The 26,649-nt window shown below is 40.5% G+C and overlaps 1 long non-coding RNA gene and 1 other non-coding gene across 2 annotated transcripts in view; one reads left to right on the top strand and one right to left on the bottom strand.

Annotated features, from left to right (window-relative positions):
* LOC147371955 (uncharacterized) overlaps positions 1-26,649 on the top strand; it is a 45,716-nt gene that overhangs the window by 440 nt on the left and 18,627 nt on the right. The window lies entirely within an intron of this gene.
* On the bottom strand, positions 6,612-6,718 carry LOC147371956 (U6 spliceosomal RNA). The gene has a single exon (XR_015164975.1). It is a non-coding gene; the product is annotated as a U6 spliceosomal RNA (small nuclear RNA).

Below are 26,649 nucleotides of genomic sequence, written 5' to 3'. Positions count from 1 at the left end.
TAGTTTTGCCAAATATCAAAATGAATCCGCCACAGGTATACATGTGTTCCCCATCCCGAACCCTCCTCCCTCCTCCCTCCCCATACCATCCCTCTGGGCCGTCCCAGTGCACCAGCCCCAAGCATCCAGCATCATGCATCGAACCTGGACTGGCAACTCGTTTCCTACATGATATTTTACATGTTTCATTGCCATTCTCCCAAATCTTCCCACCCTCTCCCTCTGCAACAGAGTCCATAAGACTGTTCTATACATAGGCAAAACACTCTCCGACATACATCACAGCAGGATCCTCTATGACCCACCTCCCAGAATATTGGAAATAAAAGCAAAAATAAACAAATGGGACCTAATTAACCTTAAAAGCTTCTGCACATCAAAGGAAACTATTAGCAAGGTGAAAAGACAGCCTTCAGAATGGGAGAAAATAATAGCAAATGAAGCAACCGACAAACAACTAATCTCAAAAATATACAAGCAACTCCTACAGCTCAACTCCAGAAAAATAAACGACCCAATCAAAAAATGGGCCAAAGAACTAAATAGACATTTCTCCAAAAAAGACATACAGATGGCTAACAAACACATGAAAAGATGCTCAACATCACTCATTATCAGAGAAATGCAAATCAAAACCACTATGAGGTACCATTTCACACCAGTCAGAATGGCTGCGATCCAAAAGTCTACAAATAATAAATGCTGGAGAGGGTGTGGAGAAAAGGGAACCCTGTTACTCAATTTTTAAAACAGATTGATCCCTTTAAATGGTGGGCAGTTAGAAAGAAAGGGTTTTCTTTAGAAAGATGAGCTACTAGCAACTCCATTCCAGGAGGGCCAAGGCTGAGTCTGTGAGGTGAGAAGCTGGTTGGGTTCCCACCACCAGCCCCTCTGCCTGGCTCCATGAGAGGTCCTCCTGCCCATCTTACACTCAACATTCCTAATATCTTATAGATTATCAAAGAACTTTGCATGTCACTTTGCCTGAAGATTCTGACTGCTTGTCAGCCTTGTTATCTACCAAGGGAAGCTATCACACCTTAATTGTTTTCTTATGAGTATGTCATGCAGCATGTAGTCTGTGGAGCAGGAGAAAGGTCCCTTGAAACTGAGCTCAAAGAAGCCTTCTTCGTTGGCTTCTCTGACCTCCCCAGGGAGAGGAACAGTAAACGTTAACATTTATTAGGGAGCTTATGGTGTTTCAGGCACCATAATTTAAATGCATTAAGTCATTGAATCCTTACAACACCCTCATGAGTATACTACAGGCAGACCTCCTTTTATTGCACTTTGCAGGTATTGTATTTTTAAGAACAAATGGAAGTTTGTGATCACCTTGCATCAAGCATTTTACTAACAGCATTTGCTCACTTTATATCTCTGTGTTACGTTTTGGTAATTCTTGCCGTATTTCAAATCCTCTACCAGTAAAAAGATTGTGACTTGCTTAAGACTCAGATGGTGGTTAGCATTTTTCAACAAGAAAGTTAATTAAGGTATATTAATTAAACCTGGGATCAAACCCAGGTCTCCCACACTGCAGGTGGATTCTTTACCATCTGAGCCATGAGGTACGCCCATTGCATACTTAATAGACATAATATAGTATAAACATAACATGTATATGTGTTAAAAACAAAAAAAATTATATGACTGCTTCACTGCGATATTCAGTTTATTATGGTGGTCTGGAACTGAACCAGCAATATCTCCCAAGTATGCCTGTATTTTTGTTTCCATTTTACAGATGGAGAAGCTGAGGTACATAGCAGGTCAGAGGACCTGGCTATTCCACTATGCTGGGTTACACTTCTTCCATTTCCTCTCCCACCTGTCTGCTGGACCTATCTCTTACCTTTAGTCTGGTGGCTGCTTGAGCTGTTATCAGAAACTCTTCTCTGATTTGGTGATGTAGATGACTGAGTATCATGGCCCATGGGTCCCAAGTACATTCAGATTTGTTTTCAGATCATTCTCTTGGTTTGGTGATACAGCCTTCTGCATAGCTAAAAGTGAAATGACTCTGGTCAACTAAAAAAATACGTGCAACCTAAAAGTTGAGAGTTAGGTTTTATTCAGCGGGAATGTTAGGACTGGAGCCCAAAAGACCTCAGATGACCTTGAGAGAGCTGATTTCGAGGAAGGAGGGGAGGGGCCAGACTATATACAAGTTTGCCTCAAGGGGCAGTCAATCTGAAAAGATTATTGTTAATTAGTAAAAGTGAAAGTCACTCAGTAGTGTCTGACTCTTTGCTACCCCGAGTCTTTGCTACCCCATGGACTATACAGTGGAGAAGGCAATAGCACCCCACTCCAGTACTCTTGCCTGGAAAATCCCATGGATGGAGGAGCCTGGAAGGCTGCAGTCCATGGGGTTGCTGAGGGTTGGACATGACTGAACTTCCCTTTAACTTTTCACTTTCATGCATTGGAGAAGGAAATGGCAACTCACTCCAGTGTTCTTGCCTGGGGAATCCCAGGGACGGGTGAGCCTGGTGGGCTGCCGTCTATGGGGTCGCACAGAGTCAGACATGACTGAAATGACTTAGCAGGACTATACAGTCCATGGAATTCTTCAGGCCAGAATACTGGAGTGGATAGCTGTTCCTTTATCCAGGGGTTCTTCCCAACCCAGGGGTCAAACCTGGGTCTCCCACATTGCAGGTGGATTCTTTACCAGTTGAGACACCAGGGAAGTCCACTGTTAATTAAGAGAGAACTAAATCTCTCACATGAAGAGATTCAGCAATCTTCTATGTCTGGGAAGATGCAAGCATCCAGGCTTGCCAAAATAATTTCTTTCATATGCATCTAGCTATCTGAGGCCAATCCTGCTTTCTTTATTGTTCACCTACTAATTCCTTGTTTACCATAAGAGATGGTGACATGGCAGATGGCCACCTCTCTCATCCCTGCCTAGCTCCTGAGAGCTTACCAGGGAAGAAGTAGCTGATGGCCTCCAAATAGCTGGCTTTGTTTCACCTGGGCTAGAAATTTGCATTTGGAAAAGGCTTGTTTACTAGTAGAGTGAAGAGCAGAAAATATTTCATTTCACATCACCATTTCCCCCTCTCTCCTCCCACAGCTCCATATTATTGCCTGACCATGACTGTATACTTCCCAGGTGGCTCCGTACTAAAGAATCCACCTGCTAAGCAGGAGACTCAGGTTTGACTCCTGGGTCAGGAAGATCTGCTAGAGGAGGAAATGGTAACCCACTTCAGTATTCCTGCCTGGGAAATCCTATGGGCAGAGGAGCCTCGTTGGCTACAGTTCATGAGGTCACAAAGAGTCAGACACAACTTAGCAACTAACAGCAACAGCATGACTGTATAAGGGAGCATGGCACCTCCTAGGGCAGAATGCTAGTGAGAGTGTGGTTTCAGAGTTGAGCCAAATGACTTCGAGTTGAGGATAGGAGCTCCAGTTCTAGAAACTGTCTTCCTGAATGAATGTTCCAGGAAGACTGGACCGCTTCAGTTCTGTTTATCTCTAGATTCCCAGCACCAGTATAGTGTTTGGCACATACTGAGTGCTCAGTAAATATGTATAGGAGGAAGACCTGAATTAATGACTATTGAATAGGAGAAGGCAGTGGTATTGGGCAGACTGTGGAGTGGGAGGTCAGAGCAGGGCCACTCAGATGTTTAGGCTCGGTCCTCACACACCAGGTGCTGGGTTGTCTAAGAGCCACAGGAACCACAACAGTCCCCTCCAGATGGTGGTGTGGAGGCCCCAGATAGACTTGCTGCTTCCTTCATGGTCTGGGTTAGTAATACAGAGGCAACTGCTTGTGGGTAGATTCAGCAGGGAGCTATTGGTGGCTCAGACGGTAAAGTGTCTGTCTACAATGCGGGAGACCTGGCTTCAATCCCTGGGTCAGGAAGATCTCCTGGAGAAGGAAATGGCAACCCACTCCAGTATTCTTGCCTGGAAAACCCCATGGATGGTGGAACCTGGTAGGTTACAGTCCATGGGGTTGCAGAGTTGGACACAACCGAGCAACTTCACTTTCACATATAATAGCAAAGACACAGTCAGGAGGACTGTGGACCATTGCTGGGAGGAAAATGTGGACCATTGCTGAGAGCAGAGGTCCGAGGCACTGTTTTTCTCTCTTCCTGTCAGCTTATTTCTGGATAGGGCTCACTATGTGCTTTGGCGTTTCACAGAAGCTCAGAGGCTGCACGCACACACTCTCCCTGCTGCAGGTACACGAGTCCCCTTTCTTTCATAACCAACTCAACAGAACACTGTTTACTGAGGTCCTTGGGCATTTTCCTGAACCAGCCTCTGTCAACATGCTGTTCAAAACCCTCACAGCTACCATTCTTCCTATTTGTAGCCCTTCACATTCTTCCCATGTGTCTTATCTCATATCTGTATCCTCAGTATCTAGCACAATGCCTGGCATAGGGTTGATCGTCAAGAAATGCTTACTAAATGAATGAATGAATGAATACAGGAGTGAGACATATCACCTGTACACACATTGATAAAGTCAACAGGGAAGCATCCAGCATTATGGAATTCTGACACCAATTTTTTTCATGCAAAGAAACCTTTGTCTTTCTTTTCCATCTATTTTCCTTACACATTTCTAAACTGAGTTCTCAAGACTTTTCATTTCTTGTATTTCATTACTGTGTATATATTGTTTTGTGCTTGCTTGAATAAGGCAGGCATTAAAGGTTTTGACAAACATTTGAAATTTTTTAAATACAATTTTTTGAATGAACAGTGAAGGTTTTGCACCTCAAGAAATAAACATCTCGAGAGAAAATCTTGAATAAATAAGTAGGATGGGCCATCTTAATTCTAGAATAAAAATGTTAAATATTTTTATTGAACCTTATTCCTTTGACTTATAATGCTGAAATTATTACACTAAATATTACCTTGTTGATATAAAGTTTTCCTTTAATTCAGCCTGGGTAATGAATTTGGATGATGAAATTACAATCTGAATATGAAACCTATGCTTGAATGTGAAAAATAATGAGGGACAGGAATACCAGAGGTAATTGAAGTGCCCTCCCCCCACATGTACAAATCTAATTGTATTATTTTTTCAATCTTACTAAGCTTTTTAGCAAGTAGCAGGTGAGCAGAATGGACTCATGGCTTCTCTCCTCTGTGTTCACCTTCCTACAAAAGTCCCAACCTGCAGTGCAGTGGCCAAGAGCCCTGAAGGGGAGGCATAAAGAGAAGCAGAGATTCCAGTTAATTCACAAATTGCCCAGTCAGCTCCTGAAATAATTGAGAGTCAGCTGTAACAAATCTGGTTTTCATCTCAGGCACGAATAATGCTGGGCATCAACTCTGTATTTGTATTTTTTTCTATCTCAAAACCATTCCCAGCCTTAAGATTCCTTTTCTATTACTTTAAACATAATCCAATAAAGAATAAACCTGTATCTTTTTTGGTCCCCGATACCTGGTATTTCATCTAGAGAAATAAAAATCTTAAGAGCAGTTCAGCAAATGAGCAAATAAAACATATTTTTTAAAAAAAATTTCAGTGTGACACCTGGGATGGGTATATTTATCTTTTTATTTTTCTGGCTTTTTTTTTTTTCACCCCCTGTGTCTGAGAAATGAAAGAACTAGCTCTGATTCATTACTTGCAAATGCATCGGAGATTTACTGCTCTGTCAGGAAAAAACTATAAAAGTAATGGGTATTTGCAACTGTTCTCTCCCCTTACCTTCCATGGAGGAATGGTTCTTTCTTTGTTCTCTTGGCCTGAGACAGGGCCTCTGTTGTGCTGAATGAGGTTTGGGGTGGGGAGTGGGGAGGAGAAAGGCAGAGTTAGGAATAATCTCGGTTAGTCTATGTCAGGGGCTTCCCAGGTGGCCCTAGCTGTAAAGAACTTACATGCCAAAGCAGGAGATGTCAGAGATGTGGGTTTGATCCCTGGATTGGGAAGATACCCTGGAGAAGGGAATGGCAATCCACTGTAGCATTTTTGCCTGGAGAATTCCATGGACAAAGGAGCCTGGTGGGCTACAGAACATGGGGTTGTGAAGAGTCAGACACAACTGAAAAATGACTTAGCCCACACTCTATGTTAGAAAGGAGAGGAGAGGACAAGGAGATTCAAGGGCAGAAGCAGGGAGGGAAGAAGAGAGAAAGTGGAGGAGGGGGAGGGAGAGGGAGACAGACAGACAGACAGACAGACAATAAGAGTGAATAAATCTGGGATTATGATGAAGAGGAGCTGGGAGGGGAGAGACAGACTTAGGATGTACCGTGTGCTCAGGCTGGACTCCAGGAAGCCCACTCTTGTGCAGGTTACACTGTTAAACACAGAGGGATCAGTATTCCTAAGTGTGACAGTTCTCACAACTAATTATATGCAAACTCTTCATGACTTTGTTCTTTCCTCACTTTTTTTCTGTGCTGTGTTTTTGCATTATCTTTCATTCTCTTGAGCACAACCAGAGTAACAATGATAGACATGCTGTTTTTATAACATGCAGTTCTATTGAGGGTTAAATTTAATTTTTATAGTCTGGAATTGGAGTGGTTCCCCTCACAAACTGTTAAGTATGCTTTTCTCTTTAACATATTTTATAAATTTTTATTTATTTTTTTTTCTTTTTTTTTTTTAAAATATGGAACGCTTCACGAATTTGCGTGTCATCCTTGCACAGGGGCCATGCTAATCTTCTCTGTATCGTTCCAATTTTAGTATATGTGCTGCCGAAGCGAGCACTATAAATTTTTAAAACTTGAGAAAACTTCATTGGGAAAAGCAAAACTAAGCCATAGTCTGTACTCTGAGAATGTTATTACATGCCAGTGTAAACATGACTTTGATACCATACCAATGTGAATATCTTTTCCTCTCTTTTTATTTTAAGGAAATTAGGTGGGTTTTTTTTTTTTTTGCACTGCTTCCTAATATAATTTTAAAAATCTGTATATATCTTAGTTTTAAATCTTTTGCTCCGTGTCATTAATTCTGTTTTTCAAAATTAATTAAAAAAATTATTTTAAAATTAATTTTTACTGGAGTATAGTGGCTTTACAATGTGTTAATTTCTGCTGTATAGCAAAGTGATTAGATATTTCTGCTCTTGTTGGTGCCTCACTTTCAGAAGCCTTTTTGTAGGATTCTGTATAATAAAGTCAGTTTCTTCTAGTGCATAGCGTGATTGTTGTTCAGTTGCTCAGTTGTGACCGACTCTTTGTGACCCCATTGACTGCAGCAAGCCAAGCTTCCCTGTCCTTTACCATCTGCCGGAGTTTGCTCAAACTCATGTCTGTTGAGTTGGCAATGCCATCCAACCATCTTGTCCTCTCTTGTCCCCTTCTCCTACCTTCAGTCTTTCCCAGCAGCAGGGTCTTTTCTAATGAATCAGCTCTTTGCATTAGGTGGCCAAAGTATTGGAGCTTCAGCTTTAGCATCAGCCCTTCTAATGAATATTCAGGATTGATTTCTTTTAGGATTGACTGGTTTGATCTCCTTGCAGTCCTAGGGACTCTTAAGAGTCTTCTCCAACACCACAGTTCAAAAGCATCAATTTTTTGGCACTCAGCCTTCGTTATGGTCCAACTCTCACATTCATACATGACTACTGGAAAAACCATAGTTTTGACTATATGAACCTTTGTGCATAGCATGGGGCTTTGCATAAAGTAAATGCTTATGCATTGAATAAATGTAGACTAGTAGAGTTCCCCAATTAGTTTTAGTGGGCAGTGGGTATGATAGCTTCTTGATGTGTCAGCTTGGCTGTACTGAACAATAGTCCTTAGCTATTCAATCAAACACTAATTTAGATGCTACAACAAAGGAGTTTGAAGTTTGATGTCATTAATCAGTTGACTTGAAGTTAATCATAAGGAAGACTACCCTGAGTGGGTCTGGCCTAGTCAAGTGAGCCCTTTCAAAGAGGCCCTCCCTGGACTCAAGACTCCAGCAGCTGCTGGGTCTGCATTTGCTCTTCTTCACTGGATTTTGCTTCTCTAGTGGCTCAGATAGTAAAGAATCTGCCTGTAATGCAGGAGATGGACGTTTGATCCCTGGGTTAGGAAGATCCCATGGAGAAATGGCCACCCACTCCAGTATTCTTGCCTTGCAAATCCCATGGATAGAGGGTGTGGCGGGCTACAGTCGATGGGGTCATAGAGTCGAACATGACTTAACAACTAACGCACACTGGATCTTGGAATTGCAGCCTGCTTATACTTTCCCCTTCTTAATGGCCTGGGGGCAGTAAACTTCAGCTTGTGCCTTGGCGGCTTCATCCTGCTTGTAATCTTTCTTTGTGATTGCCTCTGGACAGGAGCTTCAGCCTGTGCTCACAGGTAACAGCTTTTTCATTTCTTCTCTTTTTTGAATGTCAACCCTATGGAGTTGTTTAACTGGTCCTCACAATTGCATAAACCAATTCCTTGTTAATGTACACACATGATTTTGGCTGGTTCTTCTTCCTTTGTTAAACTCTGAATGATTGAGTGGGTATCTGATTCCTCCTCTTTTATCCCTAATGACACTCATTAAGTTTAGTTCTCAACTAGACATCCTGGTTGAATGATTCCTGGAATCATCAAGGTCTAACATGGATTCCAGTTGAAGTATAATTTTAATAAATATATAAAATAGTTTGGTTTTGACAAACTAGTGTTACCTTGGGAGGTCAATGTTTGCTTTTTAAAATTTCTAATGTTTTCCATTTTATCATTTTTTGCTTTTTGTTTTCCCTTTTATTTTGATGAAAGAAAAATAGCTTGAAAATTTTGAATGTATTCAGTGAGCAATGAGACTAACCCTAGACCCACCCCAGAAAAGGTGGCTCAGTTGGAGTTACCAATAGCTAGTAACAGCCCCATCCCATGTAGTGAAAGACGCTTGAGGACGGGGGCTGGTTTTATCTGAGGCTGCTGAGCTGGGAGTGTTTTCAGCATACACTCTCATTTCCCTCCTTCCCTCCTTTGCTTTTTCTCCCAACCCCCACTTCCTTCCTTGCTATCTTCTATCCTTTCATTTCTTCCCTTCCCCTTGCTCTCTTCCCTTCCACAAGCAGTTATGGTGAGGTAAAACTGTGATAAGATATGCCAGGAATATTTCTCATTGGCAGGTCATCAGAGACTTGGAAGGCCAGTCCAAGCCTGGTTTGAGTGGGGATTGGGGATCAACGTGAGGAAAGGAAGCAGGAAGTGGACAATTTGATCCTGCTTTGATCAGGGACTGGCCCGAAGGCATTCACTTATCTGTATTTCTGCCTGTTTTTCTCTTGGGAAGCTGTTGCTAGGATTGCCTCTAACCTGGAGGCACTGCAGGGAAGAAGCAGGACCACAGTGGGACCCAGATGGCAGGAGAGGTGGGGTGGAGGAAGCAGGTCATCATCCAGACCTGTGCCAAAGGCAAGAGAGAGTCTGAGGCTCATGACTGGCCTGGCCCAATTCACCATAGGTGGGAGGAGGCAAGGTCAGGTGTCCAGCCACTACACACATTTTCCTGGAGTGTCTTCTTGCTTGTATCTTCAGGGAAATATGGAAGTGAACTGGGCATGGTGCTGGAGGAAGTAGCTGCTGTGGGCTATCATGACAGATAGATGCTCTTGGATTTAGGCACTCAGAATCTTGTCTTTTGGACCCACAGCTAGTGGAAAAGTGTCTTTGTTCTGACTGGTGGGCTGAGACAACAAAAAAGCCACTTTAAAGATGTCTCATTTTACTCAGTTCTGATCCTACGGTGTTTGCTTTGTTGAAGCAAATAGAAGAATAAAAGACAGATGATTACCTGGACTTTTTTGGGGACCTATTTTGTCTTGTGATAAAGAATAATTCTAAGGAACATTATGCTAGAGAGATTGAAAGAAGATTAAGACTATAAAAATATTCTTTCTTGAATATAGAAGTTTGTAATACTTTTAAATCACTGTCGAGAAAATAAAAGGATGTGTTATTAGGTAGTGTTGTATGAAATACACAGAGCAGCATATATTACTACTACTATATGTTTTACTTCTGGGAATAGCAAATGATGGAGCAATTGTATTATGCACCCCAGCATTATAGTTTATCATAAAAGGGTCACATGCTCTATTACCTTATGAGAGAATTTTTATTTGAATTTTAATTCATTCCTAAACCTTGTGAATGATTAGGAAGAGGTTTAGTCTTTTGTAACACAAAGGGCTGCTGACTAGAATTAGAGTTCCCATTAACAGGAGTATAAGTGAAATAATTTTGTTTCAACAGTCATATCCTTAGGGCAAATGGATCATAGAGAGTGATTAAATTGAAAACATGAGCCCAGTAATAATCACTATATATGTATCCCCTGTGGATGACCTCACTTTTTTTCCTCAAGACTTTAGCTTTCTCAAGACATTTACCACTGGATCCAGATATACTGATAACAATAATAGGGTGATTGAATATGCCATTAGATTTTTCACTATAAAAAGTATTCTCAGCACAGGAGTCAACATATTGATATTTCTTTCTAAATTGAAATATTATACAGAGGGCAAAAGGATTAGATAGATTTAGCAAATAATCTGATGGCAAGAAAAATGCCATAAATCAGTAACAGTGAGCTTTTGTAGTAAAAGTGTATGAACAGTAATGATGAAAACAATGATTTGCAAAGTTATAGGGTATATATTTGAATCAGAACAGCTCTTTACACATAAAATAATGAAAACATTATGAATGTTTACTTAAAGTAGTTATTCTGACCTGATAATTCTGAACAACTGGCAAAAATGGGGATTTGTTCTTTAACTCATAAAAGGAAGATTCTACTTCAGGAAATTATGTATATCTTCAGAGCAGTATGACTCTCTGAAGGCTGCTTATTTCTGATGTATTTTTGGAGTTTCCTTGGCTTGGGCCACAATTGCACTCTGAATTTTTAATATGAGAGTTTATATCCACATTAACTACTCTATGTACCCTCCTTGCAGCTGGTATAGGAGGAACACTTTGCCTGACAGACTTGGCTGGCTGATTTGTGTAGGTTTTAAGTGTGAACGGTATGCCAAGAACTAATGTGCTTTTTAGGGTCATCATATGTATGGAAGAAGAAACAAGAGCAGGAGCTGGGTGTGAATGGCGGGACGGAGAGCCAGAGACAAGTGCAGAGCAGCTTATCTAGAGATGACCATTCAGATACATAAAGAAACAAAGGGCATGGGATACATTAGAATTAAGCTACAGTGATGGAAGAGAAAGAGAATGGAGCAGTGGGAGAAGGAGGTGGTGGTGTAAAGAAATTCTGGAAACTTCTATGAGGCCAGGAAGGAAGGTGTGAATATACTTGCAGAGGTATGTGATTATGTGTGTTTCCTGTGTGCATTTACTGCAGGAAGCCTTGGTCCTTTACTCTGAGTGATTTTACTGTCCTAAACAGGTAGATACTCCCCTTTACCTGAAAGATACCTGATGTTTTGATCTAAGCTTTGTTGACTTTTGGAAGAAAGCCCTGAAGTGTGAGAAGAGGGTGAGAGGTGGTGGTGTTTAGCAATGGTGAGGCAGTGTGGAGAGGTAGGCTGGTGCACTAACTTCACCCCCTTCCTTCGACTTTGTGGTTGAAGTTGTTTCTGCTTGACCCTGTGCAGAGACTTCCGCCGTAGCCCCCATGGTGCTTGCTGTGCTCATTGAGCTCATCCACTTTGGCTCTTACCATCCTATACCAGTCTTACAGCAGGACAGAGGACTCTGTAGCGTCTCCTCCCAACCCACCTACCCAACAAACAAATTCTCTTTACAAAGTGGAAGAGAGAGGTGGTTTCATTCAAACTGTTTATTGAATGAAGGAATGGCTTATCTTCTCCTGCCTGCTAATTGCACTTAGCCATTTCCAAACTTCTACTCTAAGCTGTTTTCCCCACTCCTTTCCTCAGGGAACCTCCTATTCCTTCCTGGGTTGAACTTTATTATACATTCCCAGATCTTATTCTTTAGGATGTATTTCTCTTTCTTGCACTTCAGATCTGTATTTACAATTGTTTGTTGTGTGCACTAAAAGTTTTTAAAACTCAACATGTCTATGTGGAAGTCATTTCCTTCCTTAAGTGTGATTTTCCTTCTCCTTTATTCACTCAACCTAGAAATTTTGTCATGCTCCTTATATCCTGCATCTATTTAGTTAAGAAACCAAGTTCATTTTGCATCTTCAGGATTTCTTGACTTATTCCCTCTTTGCCATTCCCATGGATACTGCCCTAGTTCAGAACCTCATTATTTCTACATTGTCACTTGAATTATTCCCTGAAACACCCATGGCCATGTTATTTCCCATCTGAAGTGCTTCACAGAGATGCAATAGAATAGAAATTGTCTCTGGCCCCTGACTCTCTGAAAGGTCCAAAAGAACCCAGTTTCTAAGGAGAGAGTCATGCTTTGCATTTGAACGTGTTCTGCAAAATGCATGACTGAAAAATTCTTTAAAAAATTCAATATATTCCAGAGATGAAAGTGCTTCTGACTCGATTCAGCCATGACCTAATTGTCTTGGTGAGAGCTATTAATATGTCAGAAGGAATTCCTTCAGGTCCTCTCCTTCTCATAATGATTTTTTAAAGGCAATTCTCAAAATCAAGGTCAGCTCACAAACGCATCGTTTGTCATATACCAGATAGAGATTTTAAGCCAGTCTGATTCTGAGGTTTAAAATGTTTTTCATGTAAAAACTAAAAGCTAGTTAATTTATTTTAAAAATTACAATGCATATCTTATAATACAAAGTGGCCTAGTGACATTTATTTTTTCCATAATAACACCCATAGATATCTGAAATGGTGGTTTTAAGGCACCTGGCACAATAGAAGGAATTTCTTGATCATCAAAATGTCATCTTGTGCCTTTATAATATGTAACTTTTTTTCTCCTTTGCCACCTCGGTCCCCTTTGCTTCACTAACATTTGCTTCTTTATTGGACTTTCTAGCTCAAATTAGCTTTTAAAACGTGTTTGTTTCGGTGAATTAAAATATTGAGTTATACTGATTAGGGCTTTAAGAAATGTTCATATTTCTGGCTGCACTGGGTCTTTGTTGCTGCACAGGCTTTCTCTAGTTGCGGCAAACAGGGCTTACCCTCTAGTTGCGGTCTGTGGACTTCTCATTGCAGTGGCTTCTCTTGTTGGGAGCACAGGCTCTAGGTGTGTGGGCTTTGGTAGTTGTGGTCTATGGACTTCGTTGCTCTGCAGCGGGTGGAATCTTCCCAGACCAGAGATCGAACCCATGTCCCCTGCACTGGCAGGTGGATTCTTAACTGTAGGACCACCAGGGAAGTCCTGATTAGGGCTTCTGAGTTAAGTCAGTGTTATTGTGTTTTCATTTTAAGGATATGGTACACGTGAATGCAATATGTTTCAGCAACTCAGCCCCACACCTGACTCAAACTGACAGGCCTCTAAAAGTGTTGGCTTTGTGCCTAAAAGAGAGAGACATAGGTTTCTTTCTTTTTTTAAAGAGACGAGTTGCGGTTTTGGTAAGGAATGTCTTTTCTTTAATAATTGAAAATACAAACTTGAGAGTAGTAAGGGAGCCAGTTTTAAAAAAGCCAGAAGATGAGGAGTTCTGAGCAGAGAAGATGCAGCGTTCTGAGCAGAGTGAAGCTAATTCGGTTACAGGGCTTGATTTTGAGTACACGAGGCACAGAAACAGGGATGTCTGTAAAATTTACTCAGGTGATTGAGAGTCCCTAGATGGAGTGGGGCTGAAGAAGGGAAACAGCAGGCCACCATCTCTGCCCTTAATTAGGCATGCAGAACGGCATTTGCTTAATCCAGTGCATGAGGTTGCATATCTCATGGAACCATGAATGTTGATGCCTGCAGTCGCAGGAGATTACACACTTTTTGAAGCAAAATTATAGATTTATCCAACTGTAAACATGTCACATATCAAAATCTGATTTTATGAAACAAGAAAATTAAGAGTTAATAATTTGTTTTACAGAAAGATTCACCATAAGATTATTTAAAATTCAAACTCCCCTAGCATACTTCAGATGTGCTAGATTTACATAATTGTACCTACCCAGAACGATCAGAATTTTGTGCAGGGTGAGGAGGCTCTCTCAGTAGCAGTATGAACTTGGTCTGAACTTCCTTCTGTGTAAGAATGATCTGAATGAAGGGCATCTACAGATGCTCTTTCTATCCCATTGGGCCATCAGTTTAAGCCAAGTTTCAGAAATGCTCAGTTTCTTAGAGGCATAACTATATAAATTAGTGTGTTTGAGAGCTACACTTATTACTCTCCCCAGGTTTATTGAGATATAATTGACATGTATTATTGCATAAATTGAAGGTGTACGAAGTGTTGATTTGATACACTCATATATTTCAAAATGATTACCATCATAGCATTAGCTAATACCTTTCTCAAGCCTCGTAACTACCATTGTGTGTGGGTGTGTGTGTGTGGTGAGAACATTTAAGATCTACTCTCTTAGTATATAACCTTCAAGTAAATAATGTAAGATGGTTAACTGTGATCACCATGCTGGACATTAGATCCACAGAACTTACTCATTATTAGATGTTTGAACCTTTTGACCACATCTATCTCCCCCAACTGTCAGCTTCTGGAAACCGTCATTCTGGTTTCTATTTCTAGGACTTTGGATTTTTTTAGATTCCGTGTATAAGTGAAGATGTAGGTATTTGTCTTTCTCTGTGTGACATATTACACAGCACAATGCCCTCAAGTTCCGTCTGTGTTGTTGCCAATGGCAGTGTTTTCCTCTTACGGCTGAATAACACTCCATTGTGTGTGTGTGTTTATGTGTGTTAAGTAGCTTGCTCAGAGTTAAGTGGGGTATCTGTTTCTTTCGAGTTTGTTGTAGGGTGGGTGAAGAATCCACCTGCAATACAGGAAACATAGGAGACATGGGTTCGATTCCAGGGATGGGAAGGTCCCCTGGAGGAGGAAATGGCAACTCACTCCAGTATTATTGCCTGGAGAATCCCATGGACAGAGGAGCCTGGTGGGCTACAGTCCATGGGGTTTCAAAGAATCGGGCACGACTGAGTGACTAAGCATGCATGCATGCATCTGTTCTTAAACACTGAATGAAATAGTAAAAGTTTATCCCCTGCTCAGGTCACCAATCCTATTTCAGTTTTCAGAGACACTTTTCTGTCAATGGTCTGGGTTATAAACTTCAGATTTCCTTGAATGCGAACATATATACTAGTAACAAAATCAGATTATGCCATACAAACTGAATTTTAAAATTTTGGCAATCATGTTTTTCATCTCTGAAAACTCTTTCTTGTCCCTGATTGTTCATTTTTCTTTCACAGTCAGTTGAGAATACTAATAACTTTGAGGATACTGATTATACTTCTACTCCTAATAAATGTCTCCTCTTCCCTAAGTTGTTTCTTTTTCATGCTCCCAATGTCTATTGAGCTCTGATATTTAATGCTTGATGAACTGGATTCATTAGCATAGGTAGCAAGCTGGATCTCCTCCTTGATTGTGTAGATTTTTCTATTCTACGTGTCTTTTTGATGAGTAGCTTTTAGACGCAAAAGCTATAAATTTTGTTGTCTTCCGGTTTTCTAATTAGTTTACCATTGAATACTTTTACCATTTACTTCCTTCTTCCTGCTTTCTCCAGGTTTATTTTGTCATTTTGTTCTAGCTTTGGAGTTCACTGCTCAATTCTGGCATCTGGGCAAAACACAGGTAAAGTTATTTGGTGCTTTTTCCCAGTGCATTTGTTCTCGAAGACCAGAGAGAAAAAAAATATTTACTTCATTGAAACTTGCAAGGGACGTTATGAAGTAAAATTCAGAATTTACAAGTACGTTCATGATAGGAGAGAGTCTTGAAGTGAGTTGGGAGGTTGGTGAATGAGGAGCAGCTGCTTGGGGCTGTATCTCATCTCTGGAAGGGCTTGGTTATTGCTCACCTCTGTCTCTGTGGACTTTTTGGTCCATACATCAAAGCACTTGAAGCCATAGCACTTCTCTGCCAGAGTAGATGGTCTGGTCCTGCTAAGGACTAGCCTGAGTGGTGTGTGTAGAGAATGTCTTTTGGAGCTTTCTGGGGACTGTGGAAGCTCCCACAGAACCACCAAGGACTAGAGAATCCATTGTCTCTCCTTCAGTGTGCTTGCTCCTTCTTTCTGAGAAAAAAGCACTCCTGCTTTCCTCTAAATAGGCTCTCCCCAGAATCCTACCCTTTGCTTATTCAAACTTTATTTGCTTGCAAGGTGAATATGGTGTGCTTTTCCTCTCTTACTATTTGACTTTGTTTCAGAGTTTCTTTTACTGGGTTAAGTCTTGGATTTTAGGAAAAATTTCCGAAGCAGAAGGTTTATAGGGAGCATTGGCTACTGCAGAATGGGCTCAAATTTAGGGGTTCAACTTTTTAGATTGCCACATTATTTTCTCCAAAGGGCAGAGCGGAGAGACCATGTTACATGCTGCCTGCTTCCAGTGGAGCCCAAAGCAGTTCATACAATATCTGCATGTATTTCAGCATAAAAATATTTCATTTCCCCAGATTTGCATAAATATGTAATAAAGATGTGTCACATAGTTTCTTAACTCCCTGAGGCTGAGTGCCCTGGTTTGAGAAGGAAAGAAAACTACAAGAATTGTATATAGTAATTTTTGTTTTCATTTTGTCTTTTGAAGAGACAAAGATCTCAGGAGATTAATTGAGATGGGGCTTCAAGAGCCTGGTAGCATTTAGGAGGGAGGGAAACAAGCATTTACTGAGGTCCTGCTGGGTACCCTGGTGGCTCAGATGGTAAAGAATCTGGCCTGCAATGCAGGAGACCTGGGATGATCCTTGGGTTGGGAAGATCCCCTGGAGAAGGGAATGGCTACCCACTCCAGTATTCTTGTCTGGAGAGTTCCATGGACAGAGAAGCCTGGCGGACTACAGTCCCTGGAGTAGCAAAGAGTTGGATGCGACTGAGTGACTAACACTTTCAGTTTGCTGCGTATGGCTGGCTTCATAAACATTCACAAGATGCCTCAGTTTTTACAGACATCGACAACTGTGCATATTGATGGTGTTAATGGCCCAATTCTTCACTTTTTGCCTTGGCACTGTGTAAAACCATTCCACCTGATTCTATACTATGGTGTGTGACTTGCCTTGGCCATTTGAGGTAAGCAAATGTGATGCAAGCAAGGATTAAAACAAACTTGTGTGATTGGGTTTGTTCTCTCTCAGCACCTTTACCATGTCATGAGAATGAGACTAGCTTAGCTGGCTGGAGGATGGGAAACACATGAAGCAGGGCGAGGTTGCCCTAACTGGATAAGCTGAGGCCATCCTAGATCAGCCAACTGCAAGCCAAGCCCTAGCAGAGCCAACCTACAGACATGCACAGGCCAGCCATGCTGCAGACACATGAGTGTGCAGAGCTAAGCCTGGTTGCACTCAGCCTAAACCAACCAAGCCCAGCAGACTTACCAGCTAAATAAGTGTTTACCATTGTCTACCACTGAGATTTTGTGATTATTTCTTGTATAGCTTTGTGCTGTGTGTATGCTCAGTTGCTCAGTTGTCCTTGACTTTTTGCGACACCGTGAACTGTAGCCTGCCAGGCTTCTCTGTCCATGGAATTTTCCAGGCAAGAATACTGAAGTAGGTTGCCATTTCCTTTTCCATGGAATCTTCCTGATCCAGGAATCAAACCTGTGTCTCCTGCATTGGCAGGCGGATTTGTTACCGTACACCACTTGGGAAGCAGCATTATTGGGGCAATAAATCACTGATATTGCTAGGTTTGTATTGCCAATCACCTTTTTATTCATAAGGAAGCTTTATTTATTTATTTATTTATTCATTCATTCAGAAGCTTTATTTATTTATTCATTCAGAAGGCTTAATTGATGTACCTAAAGTTACATAAGTAAGTGACTGGGTCAGAATGTGATCTAAGCCCTCCTGACTCCCGCAAATTACACTGAATGGGGATTAGAGCCAGAAAAGGTGATATGATAAATTAATAATCTTTGAAATAACAAGCTCAGTCTCCTCCTGGTCCCAATGGTTATCCTCCCCCCCGCCCCCCACTGCCATGGTTATTCTTTAAACACATGGCCAAATAGGAAAAGAAACCTAAAAGTAGATTAGTTTTCAGGAAAATAAAGCCATTAAAATGTTTTAATGTATTTACTAATTTTTTTCTTTTTACATATTTTAAGCTGAAACTGCTCCTCAAGTACTCTTTCCTTTCTGTTTATATGATATATGCCATGAAGACTATGTAAAATCATAAAAGGAACTCTTACCTTTCTTAGGCGAAAAAAATAAAAGTATTACACAGTTTTCTCTGTTGGCATAAATGAGTAGATTAAACATAAGTAGGAGATTCAGCATATTTCTATTTCCCTGACACAAAAATAGTGCATTTGACCACTTTTTTGTGTTTTAGTACATTTTTGTCAACAATCTTTTATTATATAAAAAAACCCATCTCTACTTCTCACAGAAGTTTTAAAATCATTTCACAGCTGAGTGGAACCCTAAACAGAGCTATCTTAGTGTAATGAAGCAGAAAACGATTGCTTCTTAACAAGACTGGTATATGGTGACAAACAGCTCATAAAAATCCCATCTGCCACAAAATGCTTCTATTTTAGTTGCCTTAGAATCTAAATAGTATATTTCCTATTTCTTTTCAGAAACAACAAAGGATGTATAAAGCCTTTACCACCATCAAATTATACTCTGACAAGGAAAAGCACTTGGTTCTTAATGGACTGACGTGGTCCATTCAGAGGACCACACATGTCTGGTGATGCCCTTTAGGGACTTTGACTGCTGCCTTCCACCACCCATTATAGACTCCAAAAGTGTCATATAAAGAAGCAATACCATTTCTGATGTTTCAGAGTCAGGGAGTGGCCTGTGCACCAACTGGCTTTAGGTCTTGTTTAGTAAAAACAAAGGACAACTCCAGAGTTTGTAAAGAAATGGGACCATTTGTAGGATCTCTGATTTTATGAAAAACTGCATTTTGTAAGGGGAGGCATTGCTTGCCAGCTTCCATTTATGGTTTTAGATGACAACTATATATGTATATTCTTTATTTGGGTGGCATTTTAAAAGTGTTTTTCACCCTCCTACTAATTCCATGTATCCCTTCAGTTTTCAAAACATTTAAGCTCAATAACTTGATAAAAGTATAAATTCCACACTAGGAATCAAACCATGGTTTGATACTAGGTAATCTAGTATGCTTTTTAAGATGCAAATATATTCCTTGATAAAAGAAATAAATCAACCCCTTCAGTTAGAATATAAAATATAATATTTAAAAACTTATTCTAAGACATTTGCTTTTAGAAGAACCTGGGATATTTTCTTGGAAAGGGCCAGTGAGAATTCATATTTAAATACATTCAGCTTTCAAGTAGAATGTTATGGAATTTTCCGGTTGGGCATATGATGACAGGCTTTCATGAAATGGCTGTGACTTGGCTCCCATCTTACTTGATAACAGGTGGAATTTTGCTTTAAAGGGTAAAGTACACTTGATTTTCATTGATTGATTACTGTACCAGTGACTTGTATTGTTTCATTTACCCATACAGCAAATCTTCGACACAGTTTTGTTAGCATCTCTACAACATAGGGAGTATGCAGGCTAAGAGAGATTGAAGCCACATGGAGATGAAATAGCTGGTCAGTGGTGGAACCATGGTCTAATTCCAGAGCGCTTTACACCATGTTGTATTGTCTTGTGGAGCAGTAGAAGGAGCACTGAATTAGGAGTCAGGTCACCTGGGTACTTGCCTTGACTCTGCTTATACCCATGTCTACTGAGCATGTTGCTTCATGTTGATGAGGGGTTTGGAGCAAATGTTGCTGAAGCTTCATCAAGCCCATTCTAGGATCTTTTTACTGAAAGTGGGGTCTGGCTGTTCACCACTGGAAGTCGATACTTGAGAGGCAAGGTTGGTAGAAAGGAAAGTTTTCTTTATTTCTAAGACTGGCAGTTTGGGGGAGAAGGTGGACTCATGTCAGAGGCCAATTCCCCACTGAGAGTCAGTGAGCAAGAACTTACAAAGGGGAGTTTCAGATGTGTAGGCTACAGGCAGGAGGGAGCTCTATGCAGAAATAGCACAGTCAGTTCTGACAGTCATCTTGAAATTTGTTGTGCAGTGGTCTGATCAGAATCATCCTGATTGTGTTGAGTATAGATAATCTTTAGTTCTAGGGTTGATTTGTTCCCATTCCTTTGAGGCCAGTTCTCAGAAGTGTGGCAACTTATGTTATGGCTACAGTCTGGTCAGAAGAAGGCAGTTAACTTCTTCCACCTGGTGAGGGTTTCAGTATCTACAAGACAGCTCAAAGGAGACAGCTCAGAGTGTTTTCTATAGCCCTTAAATGTTCCTCCTCAAGGAACCTTTGCTTAATGATTAAATTATTATTATTTTGTCCTGTTTGACTCTTATCCTTTGCTTCTACATTTTCTCACTTCTCTGATTAAATCTATTCTTTGACTAATGTTTTTCTACAGACAAAAGGCAGGCAGAGGACATGGGGAGGGAATCCCACTCTGTTTCAATCTAACAAAGGCCGTTTGTACAGGAAAGCATGCAGACCGAAGTGAAGGAATTCGGTACTGTGTGTTATGTACTTCAGTTTAAATGTTGTTATTTGCCTGCTTATCATACACAGAATGTTACTCTAATGCTTAAAAATCCAAATAGTTTATATGTTCTCCTGTTGATGGACATTTCAGTTGATTCCAGGTTTCAGTTATTCTGAATAAAGTGCCAAGTACATTCTTGTGGAAATATTTTGTGGGAATGTGCACTCTTTTTCTTGGGTTTATAATGGGGTGTGAGATTTGCTCATCCAATAATATTTATTGGAACACTGTATAAAGCATGTTACTCCATCTTCTTATTTATACTTTACAGTATCTTTAGATATAAGCATTATCCTGCCTATTTTAATTATTAGTGAACAAAGCCTTAGAGAAGTTTAGTAACATCACATAGTGTTCATAGAACTTGTGATGCTCATTCTGTTCAACTCCAAAGTCTGGGTCTTTTCCTAGTGGCCTACATGGCCTTGCTAATGTGATTTTGTTGTCGTTGTTTAGTTGCTAAGTCGTGTCTGACTCTTGGTGACCTCATGGACTGGAGCCCACCAGGCTCCTCTGTCCATGGGATTTCCCGGGCAGCAATACTGGCGTGGGTTGCCATTTCCTTCTTCAGGGGATCTTCCAGAGCCAGGAATCAAACCCAGGTCTCCTACTTGGCAGACAGATTCTTACCACTGAGACCTTTGGGAAGCCCAGTGTGTTTTTATGTATCTCTAAACTTAAGATTTTGGATTACACATTTTATATGTTTTATTTTGGTGAAAAAAATACATCTAGAAATAACTTTAATTTCTGGAGTAATCAGAGTTTTGAATAAAGTGACAACTTATACAAGAAGGGGTTGTAAAATGCAAAGAATTATTAAAATTGCCTGTTATAATAGGTTTAGCTACTAAAGAGTTAAAAGAAACGAAGCTGTAAAATATGAACATATTGATTCCATTTTCTAGAGTACACATTTTGATAGAGAATATTGAGTTAGTCTTGCCACAATAATTAGACTATAACTTCTAAAATAAATGTTATGCACAACAGAAAGAAGATATTAGATGACCATGGTTTGAATATAGATGGGGAAGATCTCATTAGAAAGGAATGAGCAGAGGTGAAAGATGCTTATTTTTCCAAGAACTACCATATGTTCACAAAGCTGTATCCAACTACTCCATATGAAATGTTTCTTGTTTTCTTTAAAAAACAAGAAGGAGAAGGAATTTGATCCATATAAATCAAATTCCCACTAAATATTGTCCCTTTTGCCATAAGAATCTGGCATAGATATACTTATAAATATATATATATATGTATATATATTTCATTTCCTTGCCGATTTAGGCTCTAATAGCTGCCGTCTTGGAGAATAGAACAAGCAGCTGCTGGTCTCTCTAATTTTTAATGATATAATGGGAAAGAATATATTAATACAATGTGCTGTGTCTCTTGATGGGTTCCAAACTCAGATTTTATTCCAATTCTTTAAAATGGAAAATATCATAGGCCAAGACTGCTCAAAAATAAGGCCTAAGTAAATACTCTTACAAATCACAGCAGTTCACGTGACAGCAGCACAGGCTGCTGAGAAATCATCATGGCTCAGAAGCCCAGTTTTCATCCTCTGTTTCAGGAAATGTCTGTGATCTATCTTTCCAGATTTCCTTTCCAGTCATTTCCACCCCCGCTTTCCCCTTTTCCCTCCTTCTTCTCTTTTGGTGTGTGTGAAGGCATATTGTTCTAATTTCCTTTGTAATGAACACGAGACCATATGATATTAAAACCATTCTTTTTAAGAAATGAGGGACATCAAGAGTGTTTTTTTTTTTTCCCCTCCCAATTCCTTTCTTCTGTCTGCTGGCTTCCATTCTAGTCTGTTTCTCTGTTTCATCTGCCATTTGGAATGACAGGTGGGTTTGGAAATGCTGACTCTTTTTCAGATGCTGTCATTCTTTATGATTTTCTTTGGTATTATAAAGATAAAGGCAACCATAGTTCATATCCTACAGCCCACACCTAATGTATCAGAGGTGAAAGAAGCATTCCGTTACATCTTTTGTTGGCCTCGAGTAGTATTAATTGCTTTATTATAGTGCAATACTCTTATGCTATATTTCTGCCAAAGTCACATGAGTGAGGCAGAAAAAAATATTCAAGTGGCTAAAAATGAGGTTTATTTTATAAGATTATGGATATGGCTTCCTCGGATTCTATAAATGGAAAGAGTTCTCCATATATGGCAGGAGAGATATAAACTGACAGCAGATGTTTCAGGCATGAGGAAAAAGATGAAAAACAGATCACACCGAGTTAATAAACTGAATTCTTGGCTTTGACACTTCCCCGACAGGAAGGAAACAGTACTGAATGGACATAAACATTCTGACACACACAAAATAAGGTGTACAGTGCTGGCTAAATTCTCACTTCCACCAGTCTCTGGGACTTCCTGGCCTCTGACTCTCACACCTAGCACAAATGCTTGTCTCATTCAGGGTGAACTTGGGGTGAAGTCTACAGACTTGGAAGTGGCTGGCAGTAGGAAGACCACTAGAAGGCTGTCTTTACAGGCTTGTTTGGGCTGCATAACTAGTCACTGGTTGTCTGGATAGAAAAAAATTCAGCCTGCCTGGAAATATGTACTAATTTTAGGTTGTTTGAAGTGAATTAAAACAACAAGAGGTAATAAGGTGTTTTTACCTTTCACTCCTCATATCTTGGTATTTAAATAAGAATATTCTAACCTCTGCTCTTACTTAAAATGGGAATAGACCATAAACTCATTTCTTTTCCTCATGCCACCCTTTTCCTCTGTAGAATGAAAGGCAAATAAGCCACAAGCTCAGCATTCAAATATGAGTGGTTCTCATAGGAATGTAAGTCAATGAAAGGAGGTTTCCCTTTCCAAGAGGACCCCTAAGTGGTGGACTGTCTGCATAAATGGACACAAAACACAAAATAGTGCCATACTTAAGAAAAACCCTGTGAGAGCTGCTGGCAAATTTTGCATGACAGTTTCATTTGGGCAAAATGCTAAAGCTGATGGGAATAATCAGTTAAGTTTTCATTTTCTTGCCCTAGATGATGATATGATCTAGTATGCATGATGCTATTTAAGACACAGGCTATGTCCATAAGAGGTGGCATTAGAGAGATGTGTACCGGTCAAGGATATTTGGATAAAAGCTATAGAAACTGACTCTTGGTAAAAGGAGAATTTGTTGGAAGGATACAGATGAGCAGCAGGACTGGAAAACTAGATTCAGAGCAGGAAAAGGACTGAGGGGGCTTCAGGAATCCATGGGCTCATCAGAGTGCTGCTGCTAGAATGAATTGGGGGCTCAGGGTCAGATTCTTGGGAGGAGTATCTTACTGGATCAGCAGGGTCATAACTCTCTACCCCTTTCCTCCCATGGTTAGTGCCAACAGGGTTTCTTACTGAATGATCTCATCCCACTGTATCCAACAGAGGAGGGATAATTCCTTAAAAGAACACCACAATGCTGTTATTAAAAGAAGGGAAGAGTTCATGTTTATCTGCCCAAAGACATAATTGTCCACTGCACAGTGTAATGTGCTATTGATTTTATGCCATATTTTCTGTGGCCTTTAGCTCTTTGTCTATATAGTTTGTCAGAAGAAAGGGAACATGTAGGAAGAGAATGGGAAGTACTCTTATCATTGCATACTATACAACCTGAAGAGGTTTAAGTAGTTCACATGAGCACCAGGTATAAATGGTTAAACTCAAATCTGCTGCCATCAGTAAAGATGTTGAGTTTTAATCCATAGGAAGTATCACGGCCTTGACTTTTTGCCTAGTGGGGAACTTTGTCTTAGCTGGCATCTGGGTTTTAAGATATTCTTTTTTACCAAATAGAGAAGTTAACATAATTTCCCTCCTTGTCAAGGGAAGGGACAGAACACAACAGTAATGAACAAGGGACCCCCAGGCAGAAGAGCCACAGCCCTCACAAACTGAAGAGATATACATCCCTAGCAAGGAGTAGTAATTAGTGTCAGGTCTGTTTTGCAGAGCATATGCAAAAGAAGGAAAACCTCCTTAGCAATACTGTTGATAAATATCATGTATTTACAATTGCAGATGTAAATACTACTAATTTTGTACAGATGGTGATCAAGGCCCAGGCATTATGATGGGAATGTCCCAGAATAGGCTGGCAAATGGCAAGAGCAGAAGAGGTTGACCAAAACCCAAGCAAAAAGAAAAGAGGAGAAAACCAGAATATTCCCTCATGGAGACAGTTTATCTCAGGCAGCTAGATCAGAATTATTGTGGGCTGAGAAATAGGCATTAATTATACTAGCATCATCTTTATATTGTTTATAATTTATTGTATTTAATTTTGCATGAATTAACTGTGTAGTAAACAGTTTGAGGTTTTCATTCTATAGTGGTAGATCAGGCTTCCTGCTATTTCCAGATAACTCCTGGAGGATCAGAGAAGAGCTTGGCAGATCTCCAAATGGACCCAGAGGACTCTGCATTGTAACTTAATGGGCAGGAAGAAAACAAGCAGCTGCAACCGCAAAACAGAATATGTTTGAGGACATCATGGTTGTGACATAAAAAGAACAAGATTTGTGGAGCCTCTGGGGCTTCAACACAACTGGGTTTAAATTCTGACTTTGCTGTTTGCTTAGCGCTGTGACCTTGGAAAACTAACTCAATCCATCTGAACCTTACTTTCCTTGTCTGAAAAATGGATGTGATGAGAAAGTCTCTATCCTATGGGGAAGTACCAGAAGATGAGGCATGTATGTCATGGGCACAGCTCTTGCATGTAGGAAGAACTCAATATATGTTAGATATAAGTTTTATAAAAGGGCGAGAATCTAGTTATTCATAGGGCAAATTAATGGGAAAGCAAATTTTGAGTAAAGCTTTGGCTGTAGAACTGGAGGGTGCTTTCTGCTGCTGCTGCTGCTAAGTCGCTTCAATCATGTCCGACCCTGTGCTACCCCGTAGACGGCAGCCCACCAGGCTCCCCCATCCCTGGGATTCTCCAGGCAAGAACACTGGAGTGGGTTGCCATTTCCCTCTCCAATGCAGGAAAGTGAAAAGTGAAAGTAAAGTCGCTAAGTCGTGTCCGACTCCTAGCGAACCCATGGACTGCAGCCCACCAGGCTCCTCCTTCCATGGGATTTTCCAGGCAAGAGTACTGGAGTGGGGTGCCATTGCCTTCTCCGGAGGATGCTTAGGTTATTGATAATACACAGGACATACATAATGAAGTAACTGTAAACACGAGAACATGAATTCATGGTCACCACTGTGTATACTCAATGTCTGACCTATGTGATTTTTCTGCTCTAAACTCAATACAATCTCAGGTTGCATCAATGAAATCATGACGTCCTGACTATTTGGAGGTATTGTCAACATTATATTGGATTCTCATTCGATAATGTCTGTGGCATTCTGTGCAGTTCTGGGGGAACATATTTTAAGAGGGCCACAGATAGAATAGGTTGACGGAATTGGTAGAAGGTCTGGCTATCCATGCCAAAGAGAAATGTTTGAAGGAATTGGGGATGAGTTGGAGAATTTGAGGTTAAAAGAAGATTTGATTGCTGTCTTCAAAAGTTGAAAGGCTGATCGTGAAAGAGATTTGCCTGAGTGCAGAGGATGGAAATAAAATGGAAGCAGATAATGGCTCAGAATAAAGAGGCTAATAATTAGAACTTCTCTATGTTTGGATGGTCCTTTTCCTAAGCTGATTTGGTTCCTGGAAGATTCACACACAGGCTGGACACGCTGACCAGAGGAGGATATTTTTACCTGAACTTAAAGCTGTTAATCAGAAAACCTTGGAAGGTTGTTACAGATTTTTATTTATTTATGGCTGCTCTGGGTCGTTATTGCTGCACATGGGCTTTCTGTAGTTGTGGTGCATGGGTTTCTTGTTGTGGTGGCCTCTCTTAAAAGGGTCTAGACTCTTGGGCTTCAGTAGTTGTAGCTTTCAAACTCTAGAGCACGGGCTCAGTAGTTGTGTCACATGGGTTTAGGCGGCCCTTGGGTTTTGGTGCCTCGCAGCATGTGAAATCTTCCCATACCAGGGATCAAACCCATGTA

The sequence above is a fragment of the Bos grunniens genome, chromosome 5, assembly GCF_055505025.1.
Source record: "Bos grunniens cultivar Pamir isolate PY7600 chromosome 5, Bosgru_T2T1.0, whole genome shotgun sequence".
Lineage (NCBI taxonomy): Eukaryota > Metazoa > Chordata > Mammalia > Artiodactyla > Bovidae > Bos > Bos grunniens.
Note: the sequence above shows the minus strand (reverse complement) of the source record. Positions and strands in the feature narration are given on the sequence as shown.